Consider the following 13055-nt stretch of genomic DNA (forward strand, 5'->3'; position numbering starts at 1 on the left):
TGAGTTCTCCAAGAGATGAAAAAATAAATCTCTGCATTAAAGCCATCTGCGTGCCCTGAATACCTAGATTAGCGTTCTGTTATTTTCCAGCTGACCTACATAAATCATTCTTGTAAAAACCATGTGAAAATGACTGGGGAAGCATCTGTAAATATGTCCCCAGTGATTTGACTTGAATCTCCCCTACAGACGTGCCTTCCATGATTATAGATTCTCAGGTTCACTTTGGCAGGAGAAAGCAGACTAGTCATTTTTGTGTGAAGAAATCCAACACATTCACTATTTTGGTCATTTTCCATAGGTAATCAAACCTTATTTTTTATTTCTGGAGATATCCATTTTTCTAATGGGTGTTAATTGTGATGACCAAAAAAAAAAAACCCATTTATTTCCGAACAGTAATTATCTTCATCTTGTGCAGTCGTGTGTTTTAAAATGTGTGTTTAATTATTCAAAGCTTGGTAGCACATAAAAGAAAGCATCGAGTTACCTTGTTTCTTAATTTTCAATGACAAGACCACAACAATAAGTTAATTGATATTTTGGTTTTTATACACCTACTGCATTAATGCTTACTCTAGGGGTAAATATTTGTTTTTGACTGAATTTCTACAAATAATTTTGTTTTCGTCAACTCTAATGTTGCATCCCTGATTTATTACACTGTTATGGTGTTAGAGATAAAAGCAACTGGTTAACACGATATTACTTTAAATCCATGCTGCAAAATGGTTACAGGATTAATACAGACATATCTACTATTCATTGTCTTGTACAGGGAAATGCATAATTCATCGAAGTCTTAATAACCACAATGCTTCTCACGAACCCCACCCATCAGTCAACAGTTATTACAAAATAAAGCAAACATGTCCAATTCGCTAGAAATTGGCTGAATTACGCCCAATAATGAAAACCATTGCCTTTGGATTAATGGCGACTGGCACAATGTTAATTGGGTGTTTAACTCGATAACGGGATTCCGGCCGAAAACTAATAAAAATGTCGTCGATGTTCTCTCAGCGATTCGCGTAATTACGGGGAGGTTTAATTTGGGCACGGCTCGTAACATTAGATGCTAAAGATGGGTATCAGGTATAACATGAAAATGTCACGGCAATTATTGGAGGCGAGGTTTCGCCATCCTCTCTGCATCCAGATTTTGTTTTCAACTGATCATTTGTGGCTACAGAGAGAGGCTGGATATGACCAGGATGAATTGAGGTCTGCGACCAGCCGAATCGATCTCGGCTTTCCGCGAAAGGAATAAAACCGCAGGTGTTACAAATCTGTTTAGGGTACGATGTCACGGATATGTTTACGATCATTGAGCTGTATGAAACAGTTATGGTGACCGCTCAAAAAAGAAAGAAAAAGAAAAGGAGTATTCGGTGTAAATATTTTCGAAAGTCTAGATGTAAACCACACCCTATTCTTTTGAGGTGAAGGTCTACTGTGAACATAATTATCTCCTTTTCTTTGAAAAGAAAATAATAGTTATAGCCATTTAGGTTGAATCAATTTCGAAATTAAAGCCACATTCTATCATTTCGAGGTGAAGAGGTAAAGTACTATAAAGGTTACAAGGAAACTACCTACAAACAGTGTTACAAACATGAAAAGAATATGGAAGAGTTCCCTAATCTCTAATCAGGAAGATGTCATTTTTAAAATCCTTAATCTTTTACCCTAGATACAGTTTTCTCCGAAATTGGTTGAATTCGGGTCGTGCAATTTGCCGTAGGAATGATGAAGATCCATTTTAGAATACTATTATCAGTTTTGGAAATTCAGTGTAATAAAGATCTGTTAGAATCTGACTACAATGATGTTTCCAATCTATTGATAAGAGTCGGCCGGATAAAATTTATCCCGGCAGCTAATATCTTGTATACGCAGCTGTATTTCTAATCCTGCAGCATTCACATTGTCTTCTTGTAGCGAATTACTTTTCACGACCCCGTTTTCAAATAAATGATAATGTAATGATATGCAAATAGTATGTACGGAATAGATAGAGTTGGGCACTTTTCCATGGGTTCTTAAAGGGATCCGGTAACTTTGTCTCAGATTCTGAAACAAAATCCTGGATTTAGCTTATGCTGCAATGATAATTATAAACCTTTAGGTCAGTCAGGAAACCCATGCCTTTTACAAGCCGATCTCCTGTATGATTATCAAGATATTTATGATGGAAATCGAAATCAAATTTTGCGTTTTCCTAACGTTCTTCATAACACTACAGTCTATTGGGGGAAAACGAGTATGGTAAAACCGGTCACTCCCAGATTTGTTTTTACTTTTTTGAGGCACTTCTTGATCATTTTGAAGCGTAATTTTGTTTAGGGCTTCAATATTACACCATATCTCAGACACTGATAACACGTAGGGCCGTGCACCTCAGATTTAACATTGTTAAACGATGCCTTTAAAACAAATATTCCACAGTCAAATGTTACATAAAACACCTCAACCCAGAATGATTTTTTTTTTAAAGGAAAGGTAATTGGCAGATGAAAGTAAGAATACATGATAATCACTATTTATTCTTTAAGGCCAATGTGTTATTTATGTAAATAAATTGTCAAAATGAAAAACAAAGCTCACACAATTGGAGAAGAAAATGAAGGAGGAAAGACGGACAGAATGAGGAAGCAATTGTGTGGGCAGAGTAGAGAGCGATGGTGAGAAAGAGTGAAAGGGAGAAAGAGAGAGAGAGAGAGAGAGAGAGATGGCGAGGGAGGGTGAGAGGGAGAGGGATATGATGAGTGAGAGAGAGAGAGAGAGAGAGAGAGAGAGAGAGGGATGGCAAGGGCGGGTGAGAGTGAGAGGGAGAGAGGGGGTGGTGAGAGAGAGAGAAAGAGAGAGAGAGAGAGAGAGAGAGAGATAGAGAGTGGAAGACAGATGAGATACAAATAGACACAGAGAGGAAAAAAGTCAATACAGATGAGTAGAAGAGAAGGAGGACGGAATAAGAAACGAGAGGTAGCAGTCAACAGATGAAAAGGATGAACATACGTGGGTGTGGACAAGGAGATGGGGGGGGGGGGGGCTGATCTAAAGGCAAGTAATCTGGGATTGGGATAAAGGTGCGAAGGCGCTCTCGTTACCACACAGGTGCTTCAGCTTATAAGGAGATGCTCGAAATTAGAAGCGAGGAGTTTATCTGACGTAACAGTATTACGTGATCGCTGATAAGATAGTATTGGGACGTGTTAGGGGTTCGAAAATAGGACACCAAAGTTAACTATGTACACCGTGTTCCACTTGTGTCAATTCTAGAGGGTGACGATGTCACCTCAAGCCTGGGACCCGAATATTAAAATCTTGCCAAGTGCTTTTTTATGGACTATACAGGGTGAACAAGATAGCAATGACTTTAAAAAATGAGCCATATAGTATTAGCTAAAGAAATCACGTTCGCAATGAGAAACATGCTTTTAGAATAGACTGTTCACCAATTTAATGCATAATTTAGAAAAAAAAATCTTTCTCTCGACGACTGAAATTATTGCTAGGGATTATTATCCTGCATAGTAACTACTGTTTGTAAAGTTTATTTCATCTATAGAGGCGCCATTGTTCTGCATAGCAGATGAATCAAAGAGATGGTAACCAGTGGGTTGGGAGACAAACATGCATTCATAAAAATACATCGGTTTTTTTTTTAACGCCCGTCTGTACTTGTTTGGCCAGGGGGGATTAGGTCTCCATGCAAAGTCGCTGAAAGGTGGTTATCTCATAAAATCAGCTCTCAATTAACATAAGGAAAAGGGGATAATGGGGGCCTTACAGGCACCAATTAGGCATTGTTTGATATCTAGAGGGCGCAAGAAGGTATAAGAAGTGTCGTGCGGCTTTAAATAAGTGATGCATTTGTACGGCTGTTGATATTGCAAGTGGTTGATTTCTTTAGCGTCTTTGCGGTGGTGATGGTGGTAACCATATTTAAACCCACTGTGTGCTATCCGGTGGTCGTTAACAAACATGGAATAACTCTTTTCTCAATATTTAAAAGGTCAACAGATCAGATGTACAGAAAGAAGATGCCTCAAGAAAAGATTATTTTGAAAACAAATAAACGGTTGCTATGGAAACTCGGACCCTATACACGCAACTATACGCAATGAGATGAATACACCACACGGAGAAGGCGGAATAAATACCAAGTAGATGGTATTAATTACAAAGACACGTAATATTTTGGTCTTGAAAAGAACGATCTGAGAGCTCAACTTCATAATAGCTAAATAAACTTCATATAATTATATATATATATATATATATATTATTCTACATGTACATCTTACTGCAGCGACATGTAGTAGCCATGTCAAGTATAAGAGCCGAACCTATTTTTCTTGTTGGACATTGATCGTACGACACATGCTCCGATTACAATTTTACCACTAGCCAAATTCGGAAATTTCAAATTCAACACAACATTCTTACCTCACTTGACGACATATTTTAACTGTAAAACATCGATTTTACATAGATGTGATAAAGGAAGGGATTATTCGTTAAAAGTACACTTAAGTAATCTTAATCCTCGACCAAGCCAAGGAAAAGTAGACAAAATAGATCAAAGATAAACCAATGTCTATATGGAGAAAGAAAGCCTGGAGAATATGCAGTCGGACTTAATGTCGCCGGACCAATTGTTACCAGAACAAACGTCGGATCCCCGGACTATAGATGAACTTTCAAGCCAGCTAGGAACCAACTGAGGATTTGTTTTCTTATTCATGTCACACCAATGAGATGAAGGTGGAGGATCTATCTTCTCCTGTGTCTCTTGGGAGGGTTTGGGTCAGGAGCATTCGGAATGAGTAATTACATTTGTAGCAGCTAGCTTCTTGAAATCCAATTCAATTTCTACATGACAACCCCGATTTACACCTTAAAGTCATTCCGCTTTTCACTCTCACCTTGTTTCTTTTCCTGTTCTACCTATTTGTACATTTTCACCTTTCGTTAACAGACAGCTGTTTGCTGGATTCTAAGCTGAGCGATTGTTGGTCGCTATGACGTACTAAAAATAAAGGTTCGGTTTTTAGCATCCCGGGTGATAAAACAGCCACACCTCTGTATAATAGGATGTAGATTTGACCGTAATAACGTGCGATTTTGCACCCCTAATTATTCAATAGAAGTACCCCTACAATTGGGAACATATTAAAACATCGTAAAGGTGGAAGTTTGCATCCTAAACAAGAGCTGACTAAACAGGTGTTACTTCAAACATTAGAGGTGTTAACAAAAATGTTATTATAAGAGGTGAACCTTCTAAAGTTCAACTTTGCACCTCATGGAGTGCTATTTTCGTGGCCATCGTACCAATCGTACCAAATTTCTGAACTGTTGTTTTTGTATTTGTACGTATATTTTTCCGTTACTGCTAAAGTTGACAAATTATTAATGCTTCACGTCGTGAATCAACCTAGTAATGTGAGGACTGATAATGCTAGGCATCAGATGGTATCTTATTACCCGAGCATCTAAATGTACAAAAGTTACTGAGGAGTAGAGCGTAACAAGTCTCCGGATGAATTTGTCAAACATTAAACAAGAATCTTTATTGCAGGTCCTGAAATGATTGAGAATAGGTTCCAAGAAAAGAAATCGGGGGTGATAGAGTGGAGAGCAGAGAACGGTAACCCCAACCCCCTTCCCTCTCTTTACATTTGAATGAGATTTCAGAGACCCGGGCAAATATATCCTACGGGGATGTTCGTCGCGATTCGTGGTTCATCTTTCGTTTCAAAAAGGGCAACGGCGATCAGAGTGTGGATTAGATGGGTATCTGCCTACCAGATGACCAATTCCATCAAATTGGACAGTCTTAAAAAGTCGAGGATACAATATGTAGCTCCTTCAGTCCTCTCAGCACACTGGCGCGGACTCGAAAGGTAATAATAATGGCATCTGCTTGTCGCTTCTAATAAAATATTGAGGACTTGTTCACGACTTGAGGTGTGCTAAACGAAACGAAATGGAAAGGGCGCCTATGGAAAAGATGAAAATATCACCAGGGAGAACATCCGTTTTGGGAGTTTTTTTTTCTCGCACGAAAATGAAGATATCTCAGTCTTTTAGATCGTTATTCACTATAAACAGCTGACATAGATGTTGTTGTGTTGTGATTAATGAGAAGATGAATGCGCAGAAACACCACAGAAGTCTGTTCGTAGAAAATATAAATGATTATGATGTATCATGGACGTTGAATAATGGAATAAGTCACAAAGAGTGACGTCCCATAGTTTTTCCGATGGTTATCCCGTTGTTAGAATATCATGTATTTGCAAGAAAGACAAAAAACAGAAGGAGAGGGACGAGGAGGAAACAACAGAGGAATAGCTCATGTAAAATCTCCTGGCTGAAAATTTGAGAAGTTTAAGAAAATAAGCGGTAACAAAAGGAGGAGATGTCTTTAAAAATGTCTTACAAACAACAACCTCAGTAATAGCACTAACACATATCTATGTTCGTACTTTATTAACCAATTCGTTATTTATGCATTAATCCGATTTTAATGAAAGAAAATGAATTCACCAATTAGAAAAGTTGAAAAGAAAAATATGAAGAAAGAATATGCAAATGGTAATAAACAAATGAGGAAGTGACCCTTTTGAGGAAGGAAATGAAAAAAAGAAGAAGGGTCTGTGTGGAGGAAATAATAACTTTGACTAGGGTTTGGTTTAACCAAGAGACCAAATCACAACGTCGTTAGCGGTAAGCCAAGATGTCACCAAGGTCTGATTCATTATTTTCGCTGCTCCCCATGGACCACGGCAGGCGACATGGATGAATTATCCTGCAACGCGTTGCGGCGAATACAAATGAAGGAAGCAGCATTATTGACGAACGAAAGGGATCGACGTACAAAGCTTTGGCTCTATGTGTGCGTCAGGAAGTCAAGGCGTGTTAACACTTCCAGAGAGACCGTTCACACGAGGATGTAAGTGTATGTTTCGAGATGTATTTTGTCCTTTAAAGCAGAGATGATAACATAGCGCATTATATGATCTATGTAAGATGTGAACTTCGTCGTTATCTATTATGCGTCAGGAAGTCAAGGGCGTGTTAACACTTCTAAAGAGACCGTTCAAAAGAGTATGTTAATGTTTGCATCGAAATGTATTTCGTTCTTTAAAGTGGAGATGATGACAAAGCACATTATATGATCTATGTAAGATGTGAACTTCGTCGTTATCTATTATGCGTCAGGAAGTCAAGGGCGTGTTAACACTTCTAAAGAGACCGTTCAAAAGAGTATGTTAATGTTTGCATCGAAATGTATTTCGTTCTTTAAAGCGGAGATGATGTCATAGAGCATTATATGATCTATGTTAGATGTAAACTTCGTCGTTTTCTATAATTGATTATTTTATCTTTCTTACTTACGAAGATCCTTTCAACTGCTGACACGTTTATGGAAATGATCTTAAACCGTTCATTTTATCGTTTTTGTTTGCTTTAGACAAAGTTTGCTTCGACCGAGAGCTTCAATAAACTACATGTAGTTTGAATATAATCGAATCTACGAGTCGACATGTTAAGCTAATAACATAATAGGCATAGTGTCACGGAACGAGAACAATATTTTATGTTGTATGAATTTCCATATAACCTGGAAATTTCTAAAAGTCAAGATCTGGTCCTCCGGAAAATAAGCATAAACAAATTTATAAATCTCTGTCAAAACATTTGCTTTGCTTTTCCTCTGTAATTCAATGTGTGCCAAAACGAAAAGGAGGAGCGAAACCCGAAGTAAGATAATTGACCAAGAAAGACATTACTTGATATGCTGAGATTCCATAGGGATGACTTTATGAGCAGACGTCATGGTCTTCAGACCTTCCGAAAAAAGGCGGGAAGGTTGAGGAAGAGGTTGCCTTTTAAACACGACATGAAAAATATAGATTACAAGGAATGCGAGACCCCAGGCATGACGTTAGGGACGATTAACATGGTTAGGGCGAGAAATAGGAGTGGTCCCCCCGGAGCCTCGACAAGAGCACTTTGGTTGGGGACCCAGAAATGATAAAAGGTGCAAAAAAGGAAAAAACAAAATGCACAGAATAGTTTATGTAATAACATTCTGCTGATTTGCACAAACGCTTCAAGCGCTAACTTTGGTTATACTATTTTATATCGTAATTCAGGGAAAGAATGATAAGTCTAAAGGTATCCGTATTTTTTGGAAACAAAATTTAGAAATAACTGTTATTTGTTGTCGGCGTTGCTTGTTTAAACAAAAATCTATGGTGAGGAAATCGAAATCATTTGTCTACAGTAAAGAACCAGTTACCCTCTTTTTTCTTTATTTTAAAGTTAATTTTGAACTTGTATGAGTTTGAATAGATCAGTGCTGTATTTTCTATAGAAGTATGTCCTAATCAGGCGGTGAACCACATTAAGCTAGTCAAGAGTTTTACATAAACAAATGCACATGTATATTCTTTTAATATCTTTCTAGTTTTAGATACGAAATTTTAGTCGCCAAGACATACGTTTTATGATGTATTGATAGACCACGTAGTGGTTTTGCTGTGTTTATTCATTAAGTAAGGACTTCAAAGGAAGAGAATTGAGAGCTTTTAACGTGCATAATTTATTGGCGAATCCCCAACGATATCGATACAAAACTACTCTCTGCCCGGTCCTCCGGTCATTTCCGAATTTAGCCGATGTTTAAAAAGTAACTTCCTTCATTAGGTGCTTAATCTTTATGGCGAATAAAGAAGAGATTAAAAAGTTTTTAACGCGCATACTCTAACCACGGAATATATCGATACAAAACTAATCTCTGTCCGGCCCTCCGGTCTTTCCGAATTTAGCCGATCTATCGCGAAGTTACTTCATTCATTATCTGCCTAATCTGAGAGGCTATTCTGTCACCCGATACCTTTGGCACAGTTTGAGTAACTTTAGAGAGAATCGTCAATGGGGTATCAGCTATCCGTCCTATCTTAGATTGTATCGATCGGTTATTTCCTAGAGAGGTTATCCGTATGACGCCACACAAATTTGATCAGTTCGCATTGCCCGAGCATTTAAGAGTTTGCCGGTTACGTTGATTTGAAAACGCTGTGTTATACACGTAATCAAGCAAGGAAATAAGAAGGAGAAAGCATCGTTCGGGTTTTTATGGACATAGTTACAAGATATGGAAACTTGCTTCTGTACCTGAGGGACAATATATAAGTTAAGTAATTTGACTTGAGGGTGAGAAATAGATTAGATTTTATACGCAGGTGAGTGAAGTAAAGTCTATATTTAATTTAGGAAAATTGTTCTCATTTGAAAATGTATTGATTTGAAGACAATAGTGTAACTCTATGGGGATTCTGATGTGTTAAGAGGGATATTTAGAAAAAGCGTAGTGCACAATTTGATATATTATGTATTTATTTATTTAAAATGTGCTGTATATCACAACAGTAATGATTGTTTTTATAGCTCATAGGTGTACAGTGAGTTGGAATACTGCTCACGTTTCTGGAAATAAGTATTTGTAATGTTGTTATGAATCGTCATAAGTTTCTGCGGTCTAGTATAAATTCTCGACAAGTTTGATCATGAGTGCAAAGTTTTTATTCAGTAAAAACATTTTGGCAAATAACCTTCTATACTGCCGTGGGTAAATGTTCATTTATATTAAAACATGGCAAACACATACCAAAACAAATTTCAGGTTGTTCTATTCTTATCAACCATAGAATAATGTGCTTTATCAATCATCGCAATTAATCTCATAATGTATGAAATACTAATTGAAAAAAGACAAAGACTGATATAGTATTACAAGGTATTAAACAACACACTTTCACATTTCATTCAATGGAATATTCATCGTATTTCTTTCCTTTTCTCCTTAATCATCTCATATACCATCTTCCTTTCTTTGTCTTCACTCTCCTGCTTTGGAATCATTCCTTCTGATGCTTCTCTTCCCGTTTGTCAAGTCAAGATCTGGAAAGTGATAAAGACTGTTTTCTTGTTACATTGTTTTATCAACATCAACTCTATCGGAATGGTTACGTCAAAGATGAAGTTGAGTTCCAGTAATCCAATAAGATTGCTAAAGAAACTGGAATCAAGTTGGAATGGTTGCATATGTACAGAGTTCATATGATTCTGTGTATATTGTGAGCTTTCGTAAAATCAGTTTTTATAACAAATCGTCTAAAGCTTAATCGATGAAAAGGACATGTACTGCATACAAAATACTAAACTTAGAAACTAGACACTCATGGGGCATGAAAGATTCCCCCAAAATAGCTATTAGTTCGGGTATATTTTTTTAGCTTGAGGGCATTTTTTAGAGCAATCACTCTTTTTCAGAAGACATTTCTATCTTCAAAACTGACATAAAAAGAATAAGATTTGCCAAAAATTATTTTCAGCAACTCAACCTTCTCTTCATTAAACAGAAGAAGGTTTAGTTGGCCAACAAGGACGGGCGGCCGATATAAATTTAGATGACCACATGGTGCGAAGTAAATTCCGTCTGGGAGATGACCACTAGATGTGATGTATTAAAAGAGTAAGGCTTCGGGACATGAACTGACCGGAAAATAAGATTTTTTAAATTGGATGTTGGAGCCACTATATAACCATTCTATTATGATATTAAAAAATCGCAGCTGCTCATCATATTTTCACCTTTTTCCTAAAGATTGCGACCATTTCGGAGATTTGTTAAAAAGAGATGAAACAACAATTTTGTATGTTAATTGAAAACATCAACACAATATAAAAGTCAGCCATGCTATTTTTGTTATTGAGCACAAAATTAAATAATGAAATTATATATTATTAAGAACTATATTTTTTATAGGAATACTTTGGCTGAAAACTGTAGCTTAAATATGATTGTGCAATAATATGGGAAATTAAATAAGAACATATTTTCATGTTGATGGTCGCACGGCGTATTTATAGCGATAATGTGTTCTCATCTATTTATTGACCAGAACCTATAACCTCCTGTTTATCATTGAATATTTCAGAGCCTATTGTTTGAGGTGTCCCAGCAATTGTGTTTTTAACAAAATAAAGTGCATTATGACTACTTTAGTGGCTACGAAAAACCTCATCTTGGACGAGTTCAAGGCACGAATTTCAAAGTATTCAAGGGTATATTCCTTTGGGGGTCGCCCGTGATTATTTAAGTACACGTTTAACTACAAGTAAGATCCTAATCCTTTACTCGACTACATGCAACGAAGGTTCAGTCATATACAAAAAGTCATATTCTTACATTTATGACGTCTACACAAACGGCATGGAAATTCTCAATATTTTGTGTTACAGGTTTACATTGTTTTAAATGAATACAAAGAGATGTTCTTAAAAAAATAAGTGTATTAGTAACAGGATTTCATGTTCTTCGAAAGTTCACAAATGCTATTTTTTGCATTTAATCTACGCATCGCCTCATGGGAAATCATTTTAACCTTCTCGTGTGGTGTAAGCGGCTTAACCCGTTCTTAGATTTGGAGTATCAGAATTCTACCCTGACCTTACCAAAATTGAAAGTAATCTTACAAAAGTGTAATTTTAGCAGTTCAACCTTATCAGAAATGTATTGCCACTTTTATATCTTCACCAAAGGAACGCCACAGGCAGATTAATCTCGATATGGCATGTGCATTAGCTCTTTCAAGAGAAAGAAATGTTATACTATTGAAATGATGATCGATATGTAAATGCTTTAGTGTTAGCGTTAACAAGTTAAGGGTATAGAGTCGTGTTATTCTTTTTTAAAGTAAGTCTTCAACCAATTAATAGAAATTTGTATAAAATCGCATTGAGGTATAAAACCGAGAAGTATCAGTATTGGATCGGAGTCGCACTATGTTTCACGGTTAGAAGTTCTTAAAACGTGTCTAAATGTGCAGCATACAGCAGAAGAGCCTCGGATCATCGTGCACGAAGTCTTCGTATGGAAATTGACTAACCACAAATCAATATTGAAAAAAACTACCCGCTATAAAAGCCATTTTCCTGTTTTCTTTTCCTCGGTGAAGTGCTGGAACATGTCAAGAAAAATAATGGCAATGAACACGTGTACCACAAGTGTTCTGACTACTAAAAAGGAATCCTTTGACATCAAGGGGGCTCTGATGGGAAATCGCACTTCATATATCGACTACCGAATCATCATATTTCACCGCAGAAGCGGTAGTTTTTGTGAAATATGCATTTCGAGTTTTCCCATGATATAACGGATTCTGACCTGCTAGATTAATATTGTTACTGTATATATTGAATATATTTTTCTTTAATTTAATGATAAAAGTATGTCGAGTTCACTGAAACAAATACATTTAAGAGAAGAGTCAGATTCCTTTCCTTGTTTCTTGGACCCGGATTCATGATGTTATATGTTTAATGACGTGTTATCATTAATACGAAAAAAGGTTATTTCAAGGAAGGACTACATTTAGGGGGCCCACGTACTAATTTGAAGTCCCTCATTTTTACTTCATTGTGGGGATGGTAAATGTCTCCGAACGAAGCTCACTGAAATGGACACCAACGATTAATTACGTCATGTTTTAGTTTTAAGTCACAACACTGAACCAGTCTGACCAATTCTCAATATGAATGTTAACAAGATATGTCGTAATTCTTATTTGGCCTATGAAATAATCAAATGAAGAAACAGCTTGTTTTTCTGCCTGTTTTTCTGCATCTCCTCGTTCATCTTTAATTAGTTTAAGAAACTGATCGCTAACTCGTGTTTGAAAAGATGGTCTTCTGGAATTGAAGATGTTTCCCATCGCCGCTAGTCATATCTTCACGCTTGTCATGTCTGCGATTTGATAATAATAACTTCGGTCAGTCAGTGGTGAAAAGGTTCAGTGGGAGTCAATGCACTTTACTATGGGATGGACATTGCGAAGTGCTATGAGAAAAACTAGTGCAATTTAAAAGGTGTTAATGTCAGTCTTTTAGTGTTAATAATAGTTTGTAAAAATAACTCTGCCCATTACCAGGGTAATTATGAGTCTGATCATCTCCCCCCGAATCTTGCAAAC

This window comes from Strongylocentrotus purpuratus, unplaced genomic scaffold (assembly GCF_000002235.5).
Source record: "Strongylocentrotus purpuratus isolate Spur 01 unplaced genomic scaffold, Spur_5.0 spur5_scaffold_2, whole genome shotgun sequence".
NCBI lineage: Eukaryota > Metazoa > Echinodermata > Echinoidea > Camarodonta > Strongylocentrotidae > Strongylocentrotus > Strongylocentrotus purpuratus.